The sequence below is a fragment of the Hylobates moloch genome, unplaced genomic scaffold (assembly GCF_009828535.3).
Source record: "Hylobates moloch isolate HMO894 unplaced genomic scaffold, HMol_V3 SCAFFOLD_4, whole genome shotgun sequence".
NCBI classification, from domain to species: Eukaryota; Metazoa; Chordata; class Mammalia; order Primates; family Hylobatidae; genus Hylobates; species Hylobates moloch.
Window position 1 is genome coordinate 27,030,561 of NW_026652279.1, and position 8,843 is coordinate 27,039,403.

An 8,843-nucleotide genomic window follows, 5' to 3' on the forward strand; every position below is an offset into this window, starting at 1 on the left:
GCCCAGCCACTGTACACATTTCTGTAATTTGCCTTTTTCTCTTTCACTTTCCAATATATTCTGGCACATTTTTCATGTAAATATCTATAGATCTATATCATTTCTTGTATCCACTGTTGAGAATTCCAGCATATGGTCAGCTAGTTATTGTTCTTTATCCTGTCCCCTGTGATTGGACATAGGTTGTTTCTAGCCTTTTGCTCGCAGGGATAATGGAACAGGGGCCATTCTTTGCTTAACACATCACTGTGCATGTACAATAGTGCACCTACCAGATAATTGCCTGGCTGAGGCATGGTAGTAAAATCTATGGGTCTGCATATGGGGCTGGTAGACACTGTCAAAATGTTCCTGGTCTTTCTCTGAACACCTCTTGATATACTAAACATCCACTATTAGGCTCAATTCTTTAAGGGAAATCCATACAGGAAATATATGTGGTTATCAAAAATGAGATAGGGCTGGGTGCAGTAGCTCACACCTGTAATCCCAGCACTTTGGGAGGCCTAGAGAGGAGGATCATTTTGAGCCCAAGAGTTCAAGACCAGCATGGACAAGATGGTGAGACTTTTTTTAATTTAAAAAAAAAAAAACAAAAAAAACTAGCTGGGCGTGGTGGTGCATGCCTGTAGTCCTACCTACTCCAGAGGCTGAGGCTGGAGAATCATTTGAGCCCAAGAGGTCAAGGTTGCAGTAAGCTATGGCCACTGGAGTGTCACTGGAGTGCATTGACCACTCTGTCATTGACCATAAGCTGTGTCACTGGAGTGCAATGACCACTGCACTCCAGCCTGGGCAATAGAGCGAGACTCTGTCACAAAAAAAAAAAAAAAAAAAAAAAGAAGAAGAAGAAGAAGAAGAAGAAAATTTGGCCTGTGTAATGGCTCATGCCTATATTCCCAGCACTTTGGGAGGCCAAGGCTGGAGGACTGCTTGAACCCAGGAGTTCGAGACCAGCCTGGGCAACATGGCAAAACCCCATCTCTACCAAAAAAAAAGAAAAAAAATTAGCCAAGTGTGGTGGTGCGCACCTGGGTCCCAGATATTCAGGAGGATTATGTGGGAGGATCACTTCAGTCCAGGAGCCAGAGGCTGCAGTGAGCCAAGGTCACACCACCACACTCCAGCCTGGGTGACAGAAAGAGACCAGTATCAAATAAAAAATCAAATTTCACTTAAAAAAGAGAAAGAAAAAATTCTTCCTAGGGCTGAGCTGATATCTCCCTCTCAATGGCTTCCTACCTCTAGCTCTCACAGAAAAGCAATACTCAGCCCCCAGTTGTGTCTGATGTGTTGCGGTTTGAAGAATATTCCATCTCTAATGGCTGGTAAATGGTGTGGCCTACATTCAGCTGCTTGACTCTGGGAGAGGGTGCGGGCCTTGCCCATTTCACACATGACCTGACCAGCTCTGTTTTCCTTATTGGAGCCACTTCAGAATTGTAAAGGCATCTCTCATTTCTCTAGTCTTCTTTCTCCAGGACAAACACTCTGAGTTTTTCAGCTGTTCCTTGCAGGACAGGATTCTACATTCTCACCATGTGGAATCTCTTCTGTTTGCTTCTTACCAGCTCAACAATGCCCCCCCTGAAAGTAGGACTCTTGGAAATGAACCTCTTTGGGAGTAAAGCTGAACCTTCATCTCTCCTTTCCAGGATTCTACTCCATTCATACGGCCTCACACTGAATTAATGTTTCTAGCAGCCACATCACTTTGTTACCCAATTGATCTAGTAGTAAGGTCTTCCCATCTCTTCATGTACAACTGGTTTATTGACTCTTAATGTAGGATTCTACATTTGTTTGTTGTTTATCTTGTTAGATCCAGCCAGTTGTTACAATCTTGTAGGAAGTTAACTGGATCCTGATTCTACATATAGCTAATTGACATTTGGAGGGTTTTGCAATAACCATTTCCCTTCCTGACAGCATCCTAACTTCCTTTGGGGGACCTGTATCTGTTCTCCTGTGGGCAGTCTTGGCCAGAAGGCAGTCCTAGGGGCCCCCGACAGAAGCTGAGGAGTCTGGATCCTTCCTCTCACTTCCCCTTGTGAACTCGCTGGGAGCCTCCTCTGGAGATGTTGAGATCCCCTCCACAGGCTCAGAGCTGGCGCTGTTCCCTTCCTCAGTTTCTCCTGAGGAGGGCAGGTGTGTGAGTGCCTGACCTCCCAGTCCATGCAGGGCCATCTGGCTGCTTGCTGGCTGCCCTCTTTGGAACCAGGGGCCCCAATCCCATCCTGTTTCTAAACCACCAACCGGCAGGTGTTCTGAGATTCCAAACAAATGCAAGAGAGATTAAGATCCCTTTGGCTAGAGGCCAAGGTGAAAGCTGATCCCGTGGAAAGAGGAGACTGGCTGGGGTGGAGGTGAATGGAAGCAGAGAACACGAGGCACGCAGGTGTGGATGGGGAGGATCCCAGCTCCAGACAGAGCTCCCAGCATCCTTCTGGAGACTCTGGGACGGCGGGGATAAGTGGAAGGTGACTCCGGGTATACAAGGGATGGTCAGTATCTCCTGTTTACCAAGCACTTGGTCTGCCAAAAACTATGCTACACACGATTATTCTTTTTAAGTATTCATGACAACCCTAGGTGTTATGTTTTTCATTATACGGCTGGCAAGCTAAAGCTCAGAGAAGTTCAATAACTTGTTAAAGGTCATGTAGCAACTAAGGGGCCAAGCCACAGGCCTGATTTTAGAACTAATGTTCTTTGTTTTGAGACGGAATCTTGCTTTTGTATTTTTAGTAGAGGCAGGGTTTTGCCATGTTGGCCAGGCTGGTCTCAAACTCTTGGCCTCAAGTGATCAGCCTACCTCGCCCTCCCAAAGTGCTAGGATTACAGGCATGAGTCACCACACCTGGCCAGAACCAGTGCTCTTAATAGTAATGACACCCTCCTGCCCCTCTGGAAGAACCTGAGAGAGGAAAGTGGGGGAGATGGAAACCCCAGGCCTTCCAGGCGGCCCCTACTGTGTTAGGAGTTAACTGAGTCCACGAAAATAGGCCCTCCAGTTTGGATCTCTGTTGATTTCAAACCAACAGAGCTGAAAGTTGTTGTGACTCCCCAAGGAAAGAGAGAAAGAAAAGGCAAAGAAGATGGGGCTGGCAATGATGAAATCTCCTGCTTAGACAAAGCCCAGGACAGTTGGTTGGCATTTTCGTTCTGGCTGGTTGCTCTGGCAGGCATGAGAAAATAAACAAAAGGGAGAACAGGTGGGAGAGAGTGCAGGCTGGCGAACCTTCTCTGTGCTCTGCCCACTGTTCTGAACTCTGAGGGCATGGGGAGTTATACTCTTTTACCAAACTGGCCAAATTCAGCCTGAAGGGTTCCCGGAGTCTTAACCTACTCATTCTCAGATTTTAGCTTCCACCAACACCAACTAAACAAACCTGATCTTTTTAAAGAGGTTTTTTGTTTGTTTTTGGAGACAGAGTCTCTGTCTTTCACCCAGGCTGGAGTGCTGTGGCACAATCTCAGCTCACTGTAACCTTCGCCTCCCGAGTTCAAGCCATTTTCCTGCCTCAGCCACCCAAGTAGCTGGGACTACAGGCATGTACCACCACGCCTGGCTAGTTTTTGTATTTTTAGCAGAGACGGGGTTTCACCATGTTGGCCAGGCCAGTCTCGAACCCCTGACCTCAAGTGATCTGCCTGCCTTGGCCTCCCAAAGTGCTGGGATTATAGGCGTGAGCCACCACACCTGGCCAAGAGTTATTTTTTGTGTGTGTGAAATCTGATGCCACTTTAAAATCAGCAGATCCTTACCCCATTCCCTTTCATTCTCAATTCCCCCTTTCTGGAAGTAATTATTTTCAAGTCTTTCTGGTGCTTCTGGTTATTTCTTCTGGTATTTATCCTATTTTCACATCAGATTTATGCTGCTAATGTTAATTATTTTCAGTTTTTGGGGTTAATCTATTGACTACTATGAAGATAATATGAAAATGTAGCTCTTCTATTACTTTCCATATTTTTCTGTAGTTTTTTGATATCATTATTCTGCATTTACAATACTAGAACTGTGAAACAATTATTCAAGCTGATTCAAGAAGTGTACTGTGAGCATAATAATTCCCTCCCCAGACATTCTGTTTCTCCTGCAGTAAGTACTGCTTGGTTTTTCATTTGCTTAATTTTCCATGCATCTATCACTAATTCATTCCCCTTAATCTTTCCTTAAAGTGAAAAACAATCTGAAGATTTAATTTCCCATTCAGATAACATTTTCAGAGATTCACAGAATTCTACAGAGACAACAAACAACATGGTTTCTTCGACAAATGAATGTCTTGAAAAAAAAGGGAGGGAGGGAAAACTGTTACATAAGAGATTTAAGAGATATAGCAACCAAATGCCACGTGGGGGCCTCGTTGGGAGCCTCAGTCAAATAAATCCACTGTGGAAAAGACGTTTTAAGACAATTAGGGAAATATGAACACAGATTGAGTCTTAGGACATATTAAGGTATAAGCATGTTTGCATCAGGTGAAATAATGGCCTTGTGGGTTATGTGTAAAAAATTCCATATCTGTTATGATACCTACTACTTATGTGTGAAATGACATACTTGTGATTTACTTTGAAAATATCCAACTTCCCTGCTCCCTCCCCTCCCACAAAAAAGTGATTTTGGGAGATACATTAAAAAATTCTGGGCCAGGGGCAGTGGCTCATGCCTGTAGTCCCAGCACTTTGGGAGGCCAAGTCAGGTGAATCACCTGAGGTCAGGAGTTCGAGACCAGCCTGGCCAACATGGTGAAACCCCTTCTCTACTAAAAATCCAAAAATTAGTCAGACACGGTGGTGCGCGCCTGTAATCCCAGCTACTCGGGAGGCTGAGGCACGAGAATCACTTGAACCTGGGAGGCAGAGGTTGCAGTGAACCAAGATCGCGCCACTGCACGCCAGCCTGGGTGACAGAGCAAGATTCTGTCTCAAAAAAAAAAAAAATTCTGGTAAAATAGTGATAAATACTTTATTATTATTTATTTATCGTTTTGAGACAGGGTCTTGCTCTGTCTTCCAGGCTGGAGTGCAGTGGTGCAATGATGGCTCACTGCAGCCTTGACCTCCTGGGCTCAAGCAATCCTTCCACCTCAGCCTCCCCAGTAGCTGGGACCACAGGCATGTGCCAGCATGCCTGGCTGATTATTTTTTTCATTTTCTTGTAGAGACGAGGACTCACTATGTTGCCTAAGCTGGTCTCCAACTCCCGGGCTCAAGTGATCCTCCCGCCTCAGCCTCCCAAAGTACTTGGAATGCAGGCATGAGACATTGTGTGTAGACTATTTTACTGTTTTAGAGACAGGGTCTCAATCTGTTGCCCAGGCTGGAGTGCAGTGGCATAATCATGGCTCACTGTAATCTTCAACTTCTGGGCTCAAGCAACCATCCTCCTGCCTCAGGCTCCTGAGTAGCTGGGACAACAGGCATATGCCATCATGCCCAGATAACTTAATTTTTTTGTAGACACAGGGTCTTGCTATGTGGCCAGGCCAGTCTTTTTTTTTTTTTTTTTTTGAGACGGAGTCTTGCTCTGTCACCCAGGCTGGAGTGCAGTGGCGCGATCTCGGCTCACTGCAAGCTCTGCCTCCCGGGTTCCCGCCATTCTCCTGCCTCAGCCTCCCGAGTAGCTGGGACAACAGGCGCCTGCCACCACGCCCGGCTAATTTTTTGTATTTTTAGTAGAGACGGGGTTTCACCGTGTTAGCCAAGATGGTCTCGATCTCCTGACCTCGTGATCCGCTCACCTCGGCCTCCCAAAGTGCTGGGATTACTGGCGTGAGCCACTGCACCTGGTCAGTACTTTATTCTTTTTACTGCTGAATAATACGCCATTGTATGGCTATACCATATTTCATTTATCCATCTGTTAGCTGATAGACATTTGGGTTGTTTCCCACCTTGTGGCTACTATGAATAATGCTCTATGAATATTCATGTATACGTATTTGTGTAGACATGTTTTCTTTTTCTTTTTTCTTTTTCTTTTTTTTTTTTGAGACAGAGTCTCGCTTTGTTGCCCAGTCGGTAGCCCAGGCTGGAGTGCAGTGGTGCGATCTCGGCTCACTGCAACCTCTGGCTCCCAGGTTCAAGCAATTCTCCTGCCTCGGCCTCCTGAGTAGCTGGGACTACAGGAGGCTGGATCCGCCTGCCTTAGTCTCCTAAAGTGCTGGAATTACAGGCATGAGCCAACACACCTGATCTGGACATACGTTTTCTTTTTTTGAGATGGAGTCTCACCCTGTTGCCTAGACTGGAGTGCAATGGCATGATCCTGGCTCACTGCAACCTCCACCTCCCAGGTTCAAGCTATTCTTCTGCCTCAGCTGGGATTACAGGGGCATGCCATCACGCCCAGCTAATTTTTGTATTTTTAGTAGAGACGGAGGTTTCACCACGTTGGTCAGGCTGGTCTCGAACTCCTGACCTCATGATCTGCCCACCTCGGCCTCCCAAAGTGCTGGGATTACCAGCATGAGCCACTATGCCTGGCCAGTATGTTGTCACTTCTCTTGGGTATATATCTATTTAGGAGTGGAACTGCCGGGTCATATGGAAACTTTACATTTAAACTTTTGAGGACCTGCCAGACTTTTCCAAAGTAGCTGCACCATATGATCCCTTTGTGACTGGTGGGGAGACTGAGGCCCAAAGAGGGAAATTGTCTTCTGCAAAGCAACACAGTGAGTGTGAGAAAGCAGGAGCCAATCATGGACATGACGTCAATGCCGCGCCTTCTCCTTTGACCGCACTACCATCTCACTCTCACTCCAGTGCTCTCCATACCCACTTCTGCCCCTCCATTCCATTCCTTGCCCAGCAGCAAATCCCTTCACACCAGTCCCTACAAAGGCTTCCTGCTGCCACCATCAGGATGAAGTTCCGCCTCTGAGGGATGACTTATAAGCTCCTCTGCCATCTGGCCCTAGGACTACCTCCTCATTTTGTTTTCTGAGGCAGTTTTAGTGAGCTCTAATTCGCACCCCACCCCATTCACCCGTTTTAAGTGTACAATCCAAATGTTTATCAGTGTCCTTTCATATTCTACACTGCAGGGTCATGCAGGTCTTGTTTCAGTTCCATGAAAACACCAACATTTTTGCCTCTGAGACTTTGCACACACCGTTGCCTCTGTTTGGAACAGTCTGTATATTTTTTTCTGGCAAGTTCCTCATGATCGTTCACATCTTAGTTGAAATGCTTCTGCTGGGAAGCCTTCCCTGAGCATTCGGGTTGATTGCATGACCTGAAGGATGTTCCCACGGCCTCCCTAGGATCGTCCCTGTCACAGCATGTACTATAGCAGTCTGAGTTTTGTTTTGTTTTGTTTTGTTTTGTTTTTTGAGACGGAGTCTCACTCTATCATCCAGGCTGGAGTGCAGTGGCACAATCTGGGCTCACTGCAAGCTCCGCCTCCTGGGTTCACGCCATTCTCCTGCCTCAGCCTCCAAAGTAGCTGGGCCTACAGGCACCCACCACCAGGCCTGGCTAATTTTTTTGTATTCTTTATTGGAGACGGGGTTTCACCGTGTTAGCCAGGTTGGTCTAGTAGTCTGAGTTTTTAAGGTCTGTGACTGTGTCTTGTTCATATGCAGTACCTGGCAACACTCAATTCACTATTGGTTGAATGAACAGAAAGATCTGAAAATATCTAGCATGGCCCTGAGCACACTGTAGAAATCCTGCAAATGTTTGCAGACTGCAATTACCTCCAAGGACAGGGACAGCACCTCCTGTTGGGAACATTCCAGATGGTTTGGATGATTAAAGGTTAAGATATTTTTTGTCTGGTACCCATGCCACTTCTTCAGGCAACAGCATCCCAGTTTTCCTTTGGGGAATCACTCCTATTATACCTTCAGTTCTTACAGTTTATTTATGAGAAGCTAAGCAGTTCCTGGAATTTGCACTTGACCCAAGGCAGATTAGTTAAGATGCAATCCTAACTTTTGCTAGATTTTTAAAAAAGGAGTGCTTTCTTTTCACTAGGATTACTAATCTCATGCCTCTATAAGAAAACTAACTGCCTAAGAAGCAGACTTGAGAAAGCAACTGAGTCTTGATGATATCATGAGAGGCCCTGGATCCAGCTGTGCCTGAAGCCAATCACGGGACATTTTAGTTACTGAGTCAATTTCCATTCCTTTTTAATTGCTTGAGTTCAGCTTGTCACCGGCAACTGCAATATTCCTAATCCCGTTAGTAACACTCTTTCACATACACACATACCCATCACACGCTGACTGTTGACAAATCAAGCTGACTTTTGTCCCTAAGTACGGGTTTACGTACTCACCTCAAATCTAAATTGTATTTTTCTGAGTTGTGTTGTGCAGTTGACTGTCAATATTTAGCTTTCCTTGTATGGTACTTTCTATACCAAGCTTGTCTGGCCTGCAGGCCACATGTGGCCCAGGACAGCTTGGTATGCGGCCCAACACAAATTCATAAACTTTCTTAAAACACTGTTTTTTGTTTGTTTTGTAGCTTATCAGCTATCGTTAGTGTTAGTGTATTTTATGTGTGGCCCAAGACAATTCTTCTTCCAGTGTGGCCCAGGGAGGCCAAAGGATTGGACACCCCTGTTCTATTCCATGATCAGCAAGTAGACATTTGTGGTGTCCCAAATGGTATCAGGTGATAAGTCAAGGTGGATGGAAGAGATGCAATTCTCATTTATAGCCTGGCCCAAATTGAACTCCAAGAAATACACACAATAAGCACTGCTCCCTAAGCCTGTGCGCTGGCTCTGGAAAGAGCCTACTAAAACAACCTTGGCTTTTCCTTTTGACTCACTGATGACAAGGACAGGTCTGTGCATTTACTACCAGTACAAT